At 34.7% G+C, this 19532-nt stretch overlaps 1 protein-coding gene across 20 annotated transcripts in view; it reads left to right on the forward strand.

Annotated features, from left to right (window-relative positions):
- Positions 1–19532, forward strand: part of NRXN1 (neurexin 1) — a 1142850-nt gene that overhangs the window by 123459 nt on the left and 999859 nt on the right. The window lies entirely within an intron of this gene.

The following is a 19532-nucleotide window of genomic DNA, read 5'->3' on the forward strand; positions in this document are numbered from 1 at the left end:
TGTTTTCAAGGAAAACAAAAGGTAACTTTTGAAGTCACAAACTACATGGAGGCAAGATTTTTTTTTTAAGGTCAAAGACATTTATCCTTTATATATAGTTTAAAGTTTCATTGTGGCACAGATGTAGAAACAGGAAGTAAGGTGAATGAGGGAGTAGAAGTTGGAGTTTTATACATATGAAGTGAGCCTAAAAATGCTGAGCGAGAAATATTTGTCATCTTTTTTTACCTCTAAATAACAAAAGCAAGATGTTTACTTTTAATTTTTCTTGTTTCCTTGATTAGGGTATTAAGATTCTGTTTAAAATGCACTAGATTTAGCATAAGTCAGGTAGGCTTTTTGTTCTCCATGGCTCAATAAGAAAAAGTTCAGCTTGCTTTTGACTTGTTTTGCTTAATTACTTTTCTTCTTTAAAAGACAATATACAGCAAAACAAAAATACTCACAATTCCTTCCTGTCCTTGAATTTCCTTCCTGGGTGTGTTTTGGAGAGTTAGAAATTACATGAAAATTATGAAAGATTGAAAATTTATGAGAGTATATAAAGCTAGGTTTGGGAGTGGGTACTTGTTCATGTGACTTGGTAGGTCTGTTAGCACTTTGGACCCAAAAATAACATTTAAGTTACCAGTAATTTACTACGATTCAGAAAGTATGTGGTAATGTATCTTAAGCCAAAATTATGAAATTCACTAAAATCAGAGAATCACAGTGTAGGTTTCTCCCGCTGTCTGAAAGTAGAACATTCCTAAGAAACCTTTCATAAGCTGAAATGGCATAAAAGGATGAGGTGATGAGGCAATTACTATTACTTTATATGGAGTTTTTAAATATATTTCCCAGACCTAAAAATTAAGCTCTCTTAGGCTTTTCTGAGGCGTTAGGACATATCTTCTTAACAGGTGCACACAATAAATCGAGATAAAGTACAGATGCTCAGAGATACACTTCGAAGGTATGGCTGCTTGATGCTGAGATGCTGAGTGTAGTTCCACAGCAAGGCACTTGGAGGCGCCACTTTGGTTGCTCCCGGTACATACTGCCTCAATTGTGGCAAATGGCTGCAAAATAAATGCTGAAAGCTATTTTCACTTTTAGACTCTTTTTTTTTTGTAAAAGCAAAAACCATGTGGATTTATTTTGGTTAGCAAAAACAGGTACTAATATATGTCCTCGGTAAAAGGCAACCAAAAGTAGGGTTGTATGTGTGCCTGCTTTTACATGGAAAAGGACTTAATGAATAATAGAGTAGTAAATTTGACTGATGATCCAAGCTGTGTTTCCATGTTCAGAAGGAGGGTGTACTTGCTACTTCAGTAACAGTCTTTTTAAGGAGAGTTTTAATTATTAAAGAGTTTTTCTTCCTAATTTGAGTCAAAATATGCCTACTGAAACTATCGCCAATTAGCCATCTGCATGTTGTTATTGTTACTAACTAAGATATTTATTGAGTTTCTCCAGTGTGCTGTGCTGTGTGTTTTCAAATTATCTGGAGTTAAACACAGTCTGTCTAATTCCTCATCCACGTTTGAAAAAATAATTTCTATAAATACATCCTCCACTCTCATACCCAAACCCCAGTTTTTCTTTTCCAAATTTTATAACTTCAGCTTCTAAAACATTTCTTCACAGTGTTTAAATCCTCCCCATGTTCTTCCTGGCCATCTCCTCCTCCTGGTCTGGACACAAATTATAATTGTCAGAATCTTTTGTAAAGTCAAGTTCAAAATTAAAATTAATCTCAGTAACCCTGATGTCTGAGCAGGGCACAGTAAAATGGAAGCATCCTCTGGTTCTGAAAATAATGACACCTATAGTCAGAGAGGGGTGTGTGTGTGTTGTGCGTGTGTGTGTGTGTGTTGTTTGTTGTTTTTCTGTTTTTGTTTTTTGGGTTTTTTTAGTTGATTTATTTATTTTGAGAGAGTAAGAGAGCCGGGGAGGGACAGAGACAGGGGGAGAAAGAGAGAATCCCAAGTAGGCTCTGTGCTTCAGGGGTTGAATTCACAAACCACGAGATCGTAACCTGAGCTGAAACCAAGCGTCAGACACTTAACCGACTGAGCCACCCAGGCACCCATTTTTGTTTTGATCAATGTTACCATTTTGTTAACTCATACTAAATTTTTGGTCAGTTGAAACCTCTTTTAAGTTTTCTACCTGAACTGCTGGTAAGTCAACCTTACTTTCTACTCAGTAGTTAATTTTGTGAGCCTACTTTGAAGCATGAAACATGTTTCTATTCAATTTCATCTTCAATCATTTAAAAAGATTTTAAATGTCTACTCAGTGTCCTATGCAAGATGCTGGGAATATAAAAGTAAATAAGTCATAGTATATGGGAAGGTATCCATCCTAGAGAGATTTATAGCCCAAAAGTAGTAGGTAAAGTCATTCAATATGTAAGTCCCATCAACACTTAAAAGCCTTATGATAGAAGTCATTTACAAGTACCAACAATCCTCATTAGCTAAGTCTCACAGAATAATTGGATGTTCACTAGATTAACATGGTTGAGTAATGTGTTTTCTGTCAATGCCATAATAAGTTCCATAAATATAACATCTTAACATGAATTTGTTATCTTGCAGTTCTGTGTGTTAGAAATCCAACACAGGTCTAAACTCTGTCGGCAAGTATGTGTTCCTTTCTATAGGGTCTTAGAGGAGAATTGGCTTGTTTTCTTTTCCAGCTTTTTGAGGCTAGAAAAAAACTTCAGTCATGACTCCTTTCCCCCATCTTCAAAGCCAGTAACCATGCATGTCTCTGACCATTCTTCTGTAGTTGCATTTCCCTTGGACTCTCTTCTTCTCTTTCTTTTTTCCACTTATCCTTAACTGGAAGAACAAAAGAAAGTTCCTGGAGTAAGTAATAGTTGAACCGGAAGGGGTGAGAAGTGAGGTAGACTTTCCAGGGAAGGGAGCAACTAGAAGATAGAGCAGCATGGTCAAAAACATTGAAACGGTATCATGCAGAGCATGACACAATGTAGTTGAAACACTGGTAAGGCTAAAGGGAGGTTTATAATCAGGGAACTGGTCCACAATTGTAGTTATTTTTTTTAATCTAATTTGAATGTCTTAGGGTAGGTATGCTTTCTCTAAATCAGCACACTCTCTATAACTCCCTGTTGTGTACCCTAAGTAGATTTACACATCGATATTTATTACCTGGTGCCTTAGATATCTGGTATATGATCCTACGTTTAGAAACACACTTTGCAATCAGTACACTGCCAATTTGTGTGTGTGTGTGTGGGGGGGGGGGGTGAATTATCATAGCCCTAATTTAGGAAGACATCTTAATGGCAGAGTGAATTGCAATGTATAGTATTGAAGAAGGATGGGATCATTGGAGGGAAGTAAATGAGGAGGTTGTAAAAAACAGTTCTGGTTGAAGGTAATGGACCCTAAATTATTGTAATAATTGGGAAAAGTAAGGAGGGATCAAAGTGCAAAGCCAGATTCAAAATTCCTTCAAGACATGGTCTGGGTCTTGTTTTTTCTGTGGTGCTTAATAAAGGGCAAAACACAAAGTAGAGGCCTAATAAATGGATGGATGAAGACATTTCAGAAGTTGAATATGAGAAGTGAAAGGAAGTAACTGAATATGACTTTAAGAGCCCAAATACAAATACCTGGAAGGGTTATGCTTCTGAAAAATGTCTGTGAGAGAAGAGAATTCATCTTCAATAAAGTTCAGAAAAGACATTCAAGAAAGCAAGTGAACCAATAGATGAATGAAAATATGAATATGGCCCTCAGGAGAGAGCTTAAAATTAAAAGAAAATATGGAGATCTTCAATTTGGAGGTGATGGTGTATTTGAACTCACCTAGCAAAAACATGTATCAAGATAAAATACGGATTAGTAACTGTTAAAAAAAAAACACATTTAGTGCAGACCCATAGTTTTATGGATGGAGAAATTGAGGGGCAAAGAAATGTTTGTTTTTTCCAAAGCTGTCCAACCAATAAATGAAATAGTTGGTTGTAGAACATAAAAAGATGTAATTTGGATCACAACACATTACTTCAATGACTCCTATTTCCCACTGAAAGTTTCACACTGAATCTTTCCCTACTTAGAAGACAGTCATTTTTACCTCTTTGATGTTGTCAAATCTGAAGTTTTATCTGTTTGGACAATTCAGGCATAGACTGTTTAATTGTTATTATTGAGATAATTTTTCCTGATTTTATTTTATTTTTTTTATTATATGAAATTTATTGTCAAATTAGTTTCCATACAACACCCAGTGCTCATCCCAAAAGATGCCCTCTTCAATGCCCATCACCCGCCCTCCACTCCCTCCCACCCCCCATCAACCCTCAGTTTGTTCTCAGTTTTTAAGTCTCTTATGCTTTGGCTCTCTCTCCCACTCTAACCTCTTTTCCTGATTTTCATGATCTAGTATAAATAGAATGTTGCTGCAAGGAAGGCTGGGCTGAAAGCTACCAGTTTTATTTAATCAATTCTGAGTACTTTGTCCTGGCCACCCTGACTTGTCTCATTTCTTGAATCATATAGCTGTTACAAATCAAATTCTTTAGTTCTAAATTTCACAGAATTATCTATGCCAGTAGATATGAGGTTGTATTTTATGAAGCCTAAGTGTTGAATAGGCACCACAGGACCACCACTGGGGGTTAAGAACACAGGGAGGAGAGGACTTAAAGCCTCTGCCCTGCTTCAAACTGTACCATAGCCTTCAATCTGTTTCTTATATTGAGCATTCTTCAAGATTTTGCATAAAGGAAGGGTCTCTTATTTTAACACATTTCTGAAACTACTAGAGCTTTTTAATCTCAGGGCTATGAGCAACATTTCAGATTTTTTTTTCTTTTTTTTTTTTTTTTTTAATTTTTTTTTTCAACGTTTTATTTATTTTTGGGACAGAGAGAGACAGAGCATGAACGGGGGAGGGGCAGAGAGAGAGGGAGACACAGAATTGGAAACAGGCTCCAGGCTCTGAGCCATCAGCCCAGAGCCCGACGCGGGGCTCGAACTCACGGACCGCGAGATCGTGACCTGGCTGAAGTCGGACGCTTAACCGACTGCGCCACCCAGGCGCCCCTCAGATTTTTTTGTTTCTTTTTGAGTTTGTGAATTACATTGAAACACTCCAAATCCTGTTGCTTCAAATGAGTAAATCATACAAATTAAATTTTACCATAAAAGTACCATGGAGCCACTTAGCCCTGGGTGAGCAACATTCTGGCCTTTGCCAGCACAGCTCCCTTAGGCTAAGGCCATATTGAGAAGAAAGGTTTTCAGGTTTTCACAACTAAATGAGAGGCTCTCTACTGAGACAAGATAGAGGTAAACCTTGAGACATTTTTTCTTTTTCGGAAGCAATAAAATATGTTCTTATCTTTCTCCTTTTCTATTTGTTTCTACTGGCATTTATGAAACAAGTGTTATTTTGTGTTATAATTTACAAATGGTTATTCATAAGGTTCAAAGGGTGTATTAGGAGGTACTGTGACAGTAGTGTATTGAGAGTAAATATCACCAACAAAAACAAATCTTCCCAAAAACTTCTATAATAATTGCATTATTAAAGACTAATTATTTTTTAAAAATACAGTTACTTCCAAGACAACCAAATAGTTACAAGGCTTTGTCTCAAGTAGATTAAGGTCTTAACCTAGTTAGATTGCATTTTGATCAGTAGCACTGCAGTGAGACATAGTTAAAATTTAGGTTGGGATGGTCTGGATGGTGAATCCCTAGAGAGCAGAGAACATAAAGAGATTTAGAAGGGTGCCCAAACTTATTTCAGTATCTTATTTTTTTAGTATATATTTTTTTAAGTTCTAGCCTTCTCTATAATAAAAAAGTAACTTTATTCTTCCTATTTATCTTGTTCCTGTAAAATTATATATTGGTACTGAGTAGGAATATATGCTCAATATCTTCTTGTATAAAAAGATGTTGTCATAATTTTATATTCTTCTTAGCCCTATCTTTGATTCATAAATAGCTGTTTATGATTTGTAAAGTCATGTTCTGCAATTCCCCTAATCCTTCCTTACCTTATCTACTTCAAATAATACTAGTACTAGTAGTTCTGATTGAGGTGAAGATACAGATTAATATCTTAATACATTAATTTTCAACTTGTAAAACTTGTCCTTATCTATTATAATAACTCTGAGATCAAAAGGCATTGATATTTAACTCTCTTTGGCATATGAAAAACCACAACTGGGATGATAACTTTCCCAGATCACACAATAACAGCAAAATTAGAGGGTTTTTTTCTTAAGTTTCCAGCCTAAGGCATGATTTTCTGAGGGTGAAGTAATAACATTCTCAGTGCTCCTGAATTATCCTCTGTCTTAGAAGATCAGGAGGTCTGCTATTTCTCAATAAATTCACTGTTGCCTGACAAATTTATTAGAAAGCAAAATTAACAGATATTAAATTGTTTGACCAGCACCACATTCCAGGGTAAGGTAAAAAGGATTCCTGGTTTAGAGTCATGCAAATCTTTCTGTTACACTTTATGCGGCTCTCATACGTTACCATTTGTTACCATTTGTGGTTTCTTTTGTTGTTCCTGAGATAACTAGTTTTTATTCTTACCCCATTCAGAACAGAATGTATCTCAGCATCATTTTGTTTTGTTTTGTTTTGTTTGAATTTGGGTCTGTTTTTACTTCAGTGAGTCCGATAAGAAAAATAGATAAATGTTTTCATATAACAAATATTGCTAAGAATCAACTCTGTCTTTGTGTTGCCCATCTGGTTAAACAATGTTACTAGATAACTAATGAGTGAATTAATATTTAAGATCCATTAGGATCTAATAAAGTCATCCATTTCAGTGGTCAATTGAGGTTAGGCTGTTTTAAAGGAAAAAAATAGATTATTTTACTGATTTCCCACACCTGATAGCTCTAAATTCTTTTTAGAGAATCCCATCATTTTACAACTATGTGCTGGGTAAGTATTGAAGCTAGTAATGCTCTCTTTGTTGCTCTGGGAGTGATGGCATATAGGAGGTTGTTTAACCCCTGCGTGTCTGCATCTTCTAACTGCCATGCCTACTGCAATCAATCACAGATGAAAACGTACTGTGAACACTTTGAAGTCCTTAAAGAAGGCAGTTTAATGAATATAAATTAGCAACAACATTGGCATAATTCACATTTATTAGAGGATAAGTGGACTCCAGGTAAGGAACATAGCAAACATAATTAATGTTTCCTTATTTTTATTTTCTTTATTGGATATTAATTCAGCACATTCAAGTGAAAATTTATGGAACAGCTTCCTCTGGGAAATAAGTGGAACAAAATCATGCTATTTACATTTTAGTGGTGGGAACAAGCATTGAATAAAAAGATAAACTATATAGTATGTTAGGTGGTGACACATTTTATGGTAAAAAAAAAAAACAGTGACTGGGACATGAGTGTGCACAGATGAGAGAAAAAGGTATAATTTTTATTTAAGTTTGTCTAAAAAGACCCTCATTTGTCATATGCTGTTTGAGAAGAGACCTGAAAGAGAAGATTCAATGCATATTCAGTCCTTTTGATTCTTTTGAGAAATCTTTTTCCTTTCTACCTTCAGTGATCCCAGCCTAATCCAGGTGGCCTTCATCAATCATTCTTCCATTATTTTATTCTTCCCAGCTGATTCCTCTCCTTATGGTTTCATCCTCCCTGGTTTGTGTGGTATCGTTGAATACCTTTGCTCAGAGATGTAGTTCCCTATTGCTATATGAATTCTAGACTCCTCCACATCAGTTTAGCAATTTTTAAGAGCACTGTTTATTTGGTAATTTTATCTGTAATCCCCGCTCCTATTTTTTTAATGTGTACTTTATTTTGAGAGAGAGGATGCATGAGCAGGGGAGGGGCAGAAAGAAAGCAAGAGAGAATCCAAAGCTGGCTCCACACTGCCAGTGCAAAGCCTGACGTGGCTCAGCCCCACAAACTATGAGATCATGACCTGAGCTGTAATCAAGAGTCAGACGCTTAACTGAAGAAGCCACCCAGGCGTCTCTGTAACCCTTAGTCCTAGAAAATAGATCTCTCCATTTTGTCTTGAGTAGGTTTCTGTGCTCTTACTTATACCCTCCTTCCCAACTATAATGTCATACCTTTTCTAACTTTTGTTTCCCTGAACCTAGGGTTTGTTTGATTGATAACAAGCAAAACTTAGACCTGATAACCTTAACTGGAGGCTGATGTCAAGTATATCCTTAGCCACTTGCCGCTGCTGTCCTTAACGGATGTGTTCCCGGATATTTACACTTCCACTGGACAGTTGCAATGTAGTGTGATGCCATGTGGGGTTGGTGAGGGATTTAGAAAATTGGGAGTCATGATGCATGTACAAATCCAGCAGTATTCAACTTGCTATTGTGGACACTAGTCCCTTAGGCTGGGCCCTGTCGCTCACGGGGAAACTGAGGTTCAGAAAGGTTGAGCTCCTTGTCAGTGGTCTTGGAGACCTGTTATTTCCTTTTTGTATACTCCAGTCTTTCCTGTATACTGTGCATGTTAATCTAGATTTCCTGATTCTCTATTTTATGATTAGTCCTTTATTTACACCAAAAATTCCATGCTGGTAACTTTATCCCTTCAGTTTTTATATATTTTTAAAATACCTTCTTTGTGCCTAATATCATAGTAGATCTTGTATATATCTCTCGACACCTAATATACTGCTGTAGTTGGTGTTCAAACCCATTGCTGATTGCTTTGATGTGGAAGGCTTTAGAAAGCTGACATTTATGCTTCTTAAACTGCCGTTCATATATTTGACTTAATTCTGCCAGATATCAGAAGTTCTATAACATCACCTACATGAGGTTATGTCAAGCAAAAATGCTGTAAACAAGAACATAGAAGTGATTTGTGTGGTCTCCTGTCACCTTTTTCCCCCAGCCTTTCCACAGGTTTCTTTAATACATCCTGCAAATATTAGGAAAAAAGTAAGCTCGGCCTCTTTACAAAGGGGACTTTGATATAATTTCTGCTCTTTTTTTTTCTTTTTTAAAGTTGTTTTTTAATTCGCTGTATTTTGTTTTTGTGTTTTATTTTCTTTAGTATTCTTGTTATTTTACTAACTTGTTATTTGACTAACCTTGCATAGACCTATAACACATGGGCAGTGGGACACACATCTACTAGTCCTGGCTGAGAGAGAAGTAAACAAGGCCTTGAAATGGGATAAAGGGAGCCTTGGAATTTAATAAACATAGTGTAGTCCAAAGACCTTCCTTTGAAGACCTATCTGACTTTATATATTATTATTATTATTATTATTATTATTATTTATTGTTATTATTATTGTCATTGTAAAAGCATTTGCTGCTATAGTCCCTTGGGACCAGTTTTATCTACGAAACATTTTCAGTTGTACTGCATTGGAGATTCCTGCATTTAGAACTTCAGAAATTACAGTGGAATCCTGTTAATTCAAATTATTGATGTGGAGATTTGCTGCAGATGCTTGAATTTTGTGGGCTTAGAAGTATGGGAAAATCAGGATTAAAAGTCAACCTATTGCTTCAGAATATGGTTCATTTATTTTCTTGACTGTAGTTTAATTTTAATTATTTATGTCTCTGCTGAATAGTCCTTTGGCAAACGTTCCATAGAAAATACATCATCTTATTTTTCAAAGTGTGTCTGCATTCAAAAGTCTTAACTCTCTGTTTGACAGGTATTTCTTTGAGTCATCTATATTAGGCAGTAATTTCAGTCTGTCTACAAGAGTTCTGAATTTGCTTTCCAAAATAGGTGCTATATTTTAAAATCAATGTGACTCCTTAGGCATTTAATATGCTGAACAGAAAGCATTCATAGAGATTCAACCCCCCTCACTCCCGTAAATGAAAACTAAACAATTTAAACTATATTTCACTGTTATTATTCTCCTTCAATATAAAATATATTTCACGTTCATAAATATGATTTCAAAACGTTCATTTCTAGAGAATAGCTTATAAGTGCACTCTTTATATTAAGCAATTACTTTTATAAGAAAATAAATCTTTTAAATGAGTGGTAATTTAGGTTTTGAAACAATTAATTGATAATCCCATAGAACATTTATATCAAAATTGAATCATAGGAGAAACACAATACCCCTCACCATTTCTTGTCTCACACTCTACGAACATATACATCTGTTTTATTTGCTATTTCATAAAAATGTATTGTAATTCTTGGAACCCAAATATAAAATGGGATCACTTAAAAAATCTTTTGAAAAGTCTCTCCCTTTTAGATTTGGAGATATCAGACAGTCCCCCTTTTCTCTCATATATCACTTGGAAGGGTTTCAGATTTAAGCCACAGTTGCCTGTATTTAAAAAATGGAACTGTAATTAAAATCTTTGTGAGTCACATTGAAAACAGTAAAAAAAAAAAAAAAAAAAAAAAGTGCTATGGATGTCTATAAAGGCCAGTTCCAAGAAGAAATGGACTAGTATAGAAAAAGAAAAGGGAATAGGCTTCAAGTTAGAGGATCTTCCAATGAGAAATAGAAAGACTGACGTAAAGTTACTGAAATATTGACAGGATGAGACCAAAACTCATCACCTCTCTTAGAGAACTTCAAACCCAAGAAGATTTCTAGACCTAATACAAATCAAGTAATATTTGGAAATTATTGTGTGACCTTTCATATCTGAGCCAAACTTGTCCAAAATTTTATAGTGAAAAGTAGTAAAAAGTATGCTTTTGATTTTGGTTTTGCTGGCATCAATTTTATGAAGAAACAATTTGCATGCAATAAATTGCACCCGCTTAAAGTACAGAGCATTTCTATTACTTCCAAAAGATTATTTGTGCCCTTTGTTTAGTCCTTTCTTGTATCTTCCACTGGACTCAGGAAACAACTTACCTGCCTTTGAAACTATAGATTAATCTTTATATTATAGAAATGGAATCATACAGTGTGTGCTGTCTGTGTATAGTTTCTTTTACTCTGCATAATGAATTTAAGATACATCCAAGTGTTTATTTATATCAATAGTTTATTTCTTTTTATTGCTGAGTAGTATACAATCATCATGTTTTTATATGTACATTTTATTTCTTCACCTAAATCATATTCTTATTAAGAGCTGCATTTTAAATTCTGTATATCCTCTTTTTACCTAGAATAATCCTTTGCACATAGTTGAAATTGTTTGGTTGATTGATTCATCTTTCTGAAGATAGATGCTGGAAAGGGGTTCTACAATGATCCTGGTATCAGCTATACTCATTTTTGGAGAAAAAAATTGTGTTAGAAGTAGCAAAGTAAGAGATAACTTATTGAAGAGTTATAATATGCTATTTACAGTACAAAGTTCTTTGCCTGCAATATCTCATTTATCTTCACAACTCATTGTATGTGGTGTTTCTTTTATTATGTTCATTTGATAGGTAATACACAGGGATTAAGGAATCTGGCACTGATTGATTATTCAAGTTGATAAGCAGTTGAGCTGCTTGACTCCAAAGCTGTTGTTTATAAGGATGTACCCTGTTTCATGAGGAAAATGAAAACTTGTTCCAGGCTCCTCCTCTGTTCAAAACACTGGAGTTTCTTTCCATTGCTTTCAAACTTAACAATGAAAGTCCATACTGTAGTTGTAGGGAGATATGTTATTTATTTTTCAAGTGGCCTCTTAGATGTACTATTCTCTCCCTCCCTCAGGCTGGCCTCCCTACTGTTGTTCCTCAGGCACATGACACATGCTACCGTCTCAAGGTGTTGACAGTAGTGGTCCTTTCATCTTTAAGTAAGCTTGCTTATCTCACATCTTTCAAGTCTGCTCACATTTCAACTCACTGAGGTCTACTCTGAACCTTTCTGTTAAATACTGCCACCCTCCACTACTTGCCTCCTGCCCTCCCAATCCCTTCTACCCTTATATGTTTTCATGTTTTCCTTATTTTTCTTCATTGCACATAGTGCTTTGTAATATATACCTGCATTATTCATTTTGCTAAGTTTAATGATTGTCACCTCCCTCTCTGCAGAATATAATCCTCACAATAACAGTTACCTTTGACAAAGTTGTTTCCTCATTTATCCCAAATATCTGGAACAGTGCTGTCTTAGTTCAAGTTGCTGTAACAATTACTATAGACTGAGAGATTTAAATAACAGATATCTATTTCTCACAGTCCTAGATGCAAGGAAGTCTAAGATGCTGGCTGATTTAATTCTGGTGAGTGTCCTCTTCTTGGTTTGTAGATGTCCATCTTCTCATTGTATCATCACTGTGGAGAGCAGATGGAGGGAGTAAGCTCTTCTGTCTCTTCTTACGAGGGCACTAATCCCATTCATGACTTAATTACTTCCCAAAGGCCCTACCTCCTATTCCTGTTACATCAGGAGTTAGCATATCAACATATGAATTTTGAGGGGACACAAACACCCAGTCCAAAACAAGTGCCTTGCACATACATACACAAATGTATTTAGGATATGTATGAGCTGGGATATTTTTTGATCTTCTTCCTCTGCTAACTACTTTTTCTTCTTAGAAGAAATAGCACTAAGAAATATCTGGATGACGTAGGGACAAGGTAAAAGAATGCAAACATTGATATCTAGCTATATAACAGGGTCCATAAAGAATAAGAAATAATTTCCTGTTTTAATTTCCTCTTGCAATGTTTTATCTCTCATATCTTATTAGTTCACTATATCAGTGATTTCCTAGATTGCTTCTTAAAGCTGGAAGGAGCCTGAGAGTTTTGAGATAACTTAGTCCAGAAATCCCAATTTTGGGAGCTTTGGAGGATTGTGAACACAAATTCATGTCACATGGGTTTTGAATTTGAATGCCTTTAGATGAAACTTCTAGTCAAAGCAATCTTTTGTCTTAATCCACTCTGACCCACTAATTTTGATATATGACTCCAAACCATAGTTAAATAGATTGCCTCTAATACAAACTTCTTTATTTTATGGAAGAGAAAATAGACAAATGGTGAAGCAAGTTGCCTGCAATGAAATGATGATTTTGTGCCATTTTCTCTGATGGGGAAAAATCCAATATTGTGGAAGCATTTTCCAATCAATTAGAGCAGAGTAATTAGAAAATGTTATTATATCTGCCCTTTCAAATCACCTTTTTATTGAATTCCTTAACACCCATAAAATGGCTCCTTGTTTGTGGTCATTTAGGCTCAAGTATGGTGTGTTTTCTTTCAGTATCATAAATACTCCTAAATGGTCCAGGTTGTACTGAAGCTTCCATTAAACTTTATGCAGGGAAAAGTGAATGAATCATTTGTTATTTACTCTTGGGTCAATTCATTTGTGGTGGAAACCCTATTCAAAGTTGAAATATTTTATTTACTGGCCATTCATGTTACTTCCTTAAAGAGTAGTGAGGGACGCCTGGGTGGCTCAGTTGGTTCAGCGTCCATCTTCAGCTCGGGTCACGATCTCTCGGTCCATGAGTTCGAGCCCCGCGTCGGACTCTGGGCTGATGGCTCAGAGCCTGGAGCCTGCTTCCGATTCTGTGTCTCCCTCTCTCTCTGCCCCTCCCCTGTTCATGCTCTGTCTCTCTTGGTCTCAAAAATAAATAAACGTTAAAAAAAAATTAAAAAAAAAAAGTAGTGAATACATTTGATAAAAGTGTGGGATGTGGAGTAACATGAAGGAATAATATCAGTATCATTTCCTATGTCTAGGAAGAATATAATATTGGGCAGAGGCCAGGGAACTTTTGTTTCCTAGTCAGAAAAGCATCAGATTGCTATTTTGAATTATATTGACGTGATTTATCTCTAAACAAAATTTCCATTGCCAAATTTTCTTTCAGTTAATTTAAAAATGCAAAACAGTATTTTTCAAATGATATCTTCTTCTAATGGATTGAGTGATAGAAGATATCCTTTTTGATAAGTTTATTTTTTAGTCCTGAGGTAATTTGTATGTTATATAACCACATAGGGACCCGCCATTATATTAGCAGTGATTTTTACATTAATCTTTATGAACGTTGGTAAATATTTTTTCATGTTCAACGAGGCTTAGACATTATAAAATACATTTATACAGTAAAGTGCTTCTCATATTATTCCAGCTCTTTCTGTGTGTACAGAAAATATTAATTAAATGTTTCTGCTTCTATGAAAAGCATGTGGAAAATAAGTTGCCCATGAATAATCAGGATCAGATCTTGAACTGTTCTTCTAATTGATTTAAATTCTCTTTGCTGAAAGTAATGAACAATTACTGACAATCTCAGCAATTTCATTTGTCAAAATTCTGAGAAGGAGTCAACATTTTAATATATTAAGTGTTGGAAAATTCTGCAGGATGCATGTAGCACTAGGGAAATCCTCATTAATACATTAAAGTACAAAAATCACTCAATATTTGTGAGTGTATGGTCTGACATATATTTATGTTAATGTAATTATAATGCTGCCCTACATAACTAGAGATAATGCTATCATTTCAATAAAGATAAGAATCACATAGTAAAGACTTGTCCTGTACTAACATTTTATTTATATCACATGAGAGCCCCTCAGGTGTCAGAACAGCTTCTAACATCTTCTGGTCTTTTAATAATTTACATGAGACAACTAAACCAAATCCTGTATTACACCCTACAGAAGAATGTTCTACGGAGTCTTCCTTCTATGTTAAAATTCTCGTTAAAAAAATCTACACAGATTTCAAATATTTTGTTATGGAAAAACCTCTTTCAGTATTCTAGTAGAATAAATGTAATTACAAAATGACTTTATTGGCATTAGTCGAATTATCAGTAAAGAGAGTTTCAATAATGCATTGATCTAATCTAAATTAACAGGTACTCATATGTACATCTATAAGCATATGTGTGTCACTTGGATATTGGAGGGGACAGATGCTCAGATGTAGTTAGAGGTACAGAAAGCTCTTGAGTGATAGCAGCTGTGAAAGATAGAAGAGGAAAGAAGCAAGGTGGGTCAGGGAGGTAAGCCTCAAAAGATCAAGATCAAGAGATCTGGTCATTTCTTAGACAACTGTGGAAAGCTCTCAAGCAAAGATTGTTTTTGTGCACGATATGTCACGTATGTTTAAATGCAGAATGTTTGTATAATTTGCAATGGTATCTCAGACTCAGTATATCTTTAAAGTTTGTAGATTTTTTTCTCAGCGGTTTAAGAATTTTATGTCAAGATCATTTTGAAAGAGGGGAAGGAAAAGAAAAGTTAGAGTGAGGGAGGCAAACCATAAGAGACTCTTAGGGACTGAGAACAAACTAAGGGTAGATGGGGGTGGGGGAGAGGGGAAAGTGAGTGATGGGCAGGGAGGAGGGCACTTGTTGGGATGAGCTCTGGGTGTTGTATGGAAACCAATTTGACAATAAATTATATTAAAAAATAAGTTAAATTAAAAAAAGAAAATAAATAAAAGATCAAATAACTACACCTATGAAGCTAATGTGCTATGTGAAGTTGAGACTGATTAGGTGGCTTTTTCCCTGGGTAACTATAAGCACTCTTGCCTTTGTAAGGTCATCCTGTAAATTCTGCATAATATATATTCTTTTTTTTTTGAATGGGAAAAACATCCTAAGTTGTGAAGGATTCATTAGTTACAATACTTAATGCAAATAACCTAATATAATCCAACCTTAGGAGCTATTGATCTCTCAATTCCTGATAGCTGAGAAAAAATAGCTTGCTAAAGAAAGCAACACAATTTGTATCAAAGGATATTCTCAATATTATATTCACATTTTCAAGACTTCTTCATCTAGTGAGCATGCCTAACCAATGTTATGTTCTGTATCAGGGCCTTTTCACCTGATATTCTTTCTACATATTTTGCCCTCAGATGTTGGCAATACAAGCCTCCATATTTCATTGTAATTCCTGCTCAGAGGTCATGCCTCCATCCAGTCTGAAGCAGCAGACCTCATCATTATCTTCTTGTCTGCTGTTAAAAAACCAATAGTTATTCCTATGGGGCATTATATTAAGTAGCTATTTATTTGTTTATCCAACAGGATTGCATGCTCTATAAGGGTAGGGATTTTATCTGCATTGCATGCTCTTATAACCCCAGCCTCTATAGTAGTGGATGGCATATATGGTAGGGACTCAAAAATATTCATTGATGGATAAATATTCATTGAATGGATGGATGACAAATTAATAAGGAAGCAAATGACAATGTTGAGTGGTCTCCACCCACCCCTCAAAAATATACTTGTACCTGTGTAAAAACAAGAGTTTATCCCACACCTGGGCTTGTGGCACATTCTCAGTTCAGGAGAGACTACAACATCATGAGATAAAAATGGACTTTCCCCCCAATAATATGCTCAGTTTAGCAAGATGGGTTAGAGAGAAAAGGTATTTCTCTAACCTTGGCATGTGATTTCATGAAAGCAGCAATCTGTTTTGAGCAGCCATTACTCCAAATAATCACTAATTAATTTTTATAGAAAATTCTTTCTCTTTTAAGAATTTGGGAGTCTTTCAAATAGTATAATAGCAGAAAGCCAATGAGTCTCAAAGTCTTCTGTGAGATTGAATAATCAGATATTTTTTTATATATATAGGAATAAACACAGTCAATTCCATTCACATCTACTAGGAAGCAAAGGAAGGTCAGACATACGTGGCCTTTCTAATTGTCCTATGTACTGTGCTTTATGATCAGTCTGGTAGTCATGAAGAATCTCATCAATAAGGCTAAGATTAGTATTGATTTCAACTTGCTATTTTTCTATTTCTCCTATCTCTGAGGCAGCAGTATAGGAGATACTCTTTTCTCCATACCATCATATCATGGTTCACTTGGCCTACTTTTCGCATTTACTATTATAAGGTAAAAGTATGGATCTTTCAATAAATCACTAACCTCTTCTCCAAATAATCAATAGTTACTGACAGACTATCTCCCTGGCTGAAAGGTTTGACCTCAAGGAGGCTATAGAATACCCTTTTTCCAGAATGAAAAATATAAGCCCGTAAGGAGTAAAATATTGACTATCTATACATATTTGCTATGTTCTTGCTAAACTGAGATTAAAATATGTAAGTTTTGCAAGTTTGTTAAAGCTTCAAAGATCCATTCTCTTATTATATTCCTTATGTTGAAGTAAAGTTTAAGAACAGTAATCATAGTGAAAAGAAATAAAATTATTAGCAGTTTATGGTTTGTGCACAATACAGTAAAACAGAAATCAAACACCATTTTGTCTCACTAAGGAAATGGTATTTAAACATCTCATTTAGAATGGACCTGTTATGAGCTGTAAGGTGATAATTAAATGAATTTTCCAGTGCAGAATTGTGTTCATGGTTTTGTTGTTGTTGAATTGTTCAAAATAAATGGAAAAAAGAAATTCCTGAAGATAATGCTTTAGGGAGAACCACAAGTTCTGATACAATAGTTATGGTCACACTCATGGAGACTTACAAAATGTCAGATATATTTGATCTCAACTTCCAAATATTGATGTGTTAAATACTATTAAAGAGTAAATAAGAACAAGTATGGTCTGACAAAACATACTAACAATCCACCTTTTTTCATTATCTAAGTTAAACTTTGAAATGAGTAACAATTTCTTCATTGGCTACTCTTAAATTTAAAAAAGTTAGTTTCAATCTCTTATTTTATCTTACTATTACAATATATGACATAAAGTAGTAGTCTTATATACTATATATACTCAGTGCTTGGTTCCTAAAGGGCAAAGGTAGTGTCCTTTCCAAGTTTGGTGAAGTACAATGATCCTTTTTATTTTTGGTAATGCTAAAGATTCACTTCACCACCTTTGCAATGGATTCTAATTAATGATATAATATTGCTAGTCTGCACATCTTTCTAAGTAACCAAAACAAACATCAAAAGCACTCTTTAAAATTAGATAACTCATAAGGAAGGATTATATTTACCAGTTCTAAACACTGCCCAATGCATACATTTGTGTTTGAGGTACAAATAGCCTCTATATTAGTGTGAAATCTTAAGGTTATAGTGAGTACATAAATAGTAAAATAAATGGTAAATCAATAAAAATATTAAAAAATAATTAAAAAGTTATGCAGCATTATAAAGATATTTTATACTACTTATAAATTGGATTTATTCCCAAGATATTACACATTTAGAACAAAATGCTTTTTTTTATTAATTACCAGGAAGCAGCTGATAGAAATATGTTTAAGAAAGAATAACCTGGCATCATATCCTAAATGCTGTATTTTACTAAATGAATATTATAAATTGTATGCAGTTAAGTTATGCTTATGAATGTTTTATAAAATTTATTAAGTATTTATAATGTTTCTTTATAGTATTTATATTTTCCAAGGTTTGCTTAAAATGTAATATAAGAATGTAAATTAATGATGCAACCAAAGTCTTATATTTAAGTGAAAAGTTGTATCTGTAAGGTTTTTTAGCTCTATTATATAAATTATCTTGTACTTAATTCAAATGTGTTTAGCAAATACATAGATATATTTGGATGTTGAAAATGCATATATTCATTTCATAAAAGAACATACAAGTTGCATCACAGTCTTTTCTTGTTTTGAATTTGAGGCTAAAAAAATAAAATTGGAAAGGAAGCTAGTGCCAGAAATTATTTTTCATTTGTTTTGATGGAATTCAGTTTACTTATAATTTGGCTGAATGTAAGGAATGATTATTGAGCATTTGTTATGTGTGTAGAGGTCAGTGACGGGTGAAGTGGGAGTCAGTGAAGAAAGGAGAACATAGTTACTATCTTTAAGTAACTAAACATAGTCATATGCAAGTGTGCATTAAAAAACACAGGAATAAAGTGCTTTGGATGTTCTGAGGAGATCAGTGCACACTTCTGTGCACGGAACTGAGGAGCAGCAGTTCAAAAGACTTCCTGAAAGAAGGCACATCTGATATGAGCCAATTTGAAATCTTGGTGGGACTTTAAATACATTAAAGAGTAGTTAAGGAGACTTACAGTTCATATTCAAATTCCTTATCTATTACTTAGGATACAGTAGTCTGATTTGTGAGGTAGAATACCAATTAGACACATTATAATCTGATATTTCCAAACAACAAGTATGTGTTTCTTTGTTGTGACAATCGTACAAAGATAATAACACATGAAAGCAAATTCTAACAGGTAGTTATCAAATTTGTCAGGTCAAGAGAAGGCATTTCTTAATCAGAGATAGTGTGTACATAGTGATTTGTGCTAATTATCATGTGAAAATTAAACAAGACTTAAGCCACAGAATTAAAATAGAGTACCTGTGTTATTCTGATTTTGTGTGATTATTGAGAGTACATTGTTAGGGCAATTAGGAATCTGCTGTTCTCAAAACAGAATTGGGTGTAAAACGCAAGGAACATTTCCTTTTTTTTTTTTTTTTTTTTTTAAGCTAATAATGGATTACAATTATTATGCTTCAAGATTCTCTGCAGGAAGAAAAAGGGAGGAGGAAGAGCCTGTGGCAGGGAGAGTGAGAGGAGGGGGGGGCAGAAAGGAGGGTACAGTTTTGTAGTCTGTTTCAGTTCTCCCCGTTACTTGGTTAATTTTACAGTCTACAC

This window comes from Puma concolor, chromosome A3 (genome assembly GCF_028749965.1).
Source record: "Puma concolor isolate L17-30 chromosome A3, mPumCon1.1.hap2, whole genome shotgun sequence".
Lineage (NCBI taxonomy): Eukaryota > Metazoa > Chordata > Mammalia > Carnivora > Felidae > Puma > Puma concolor.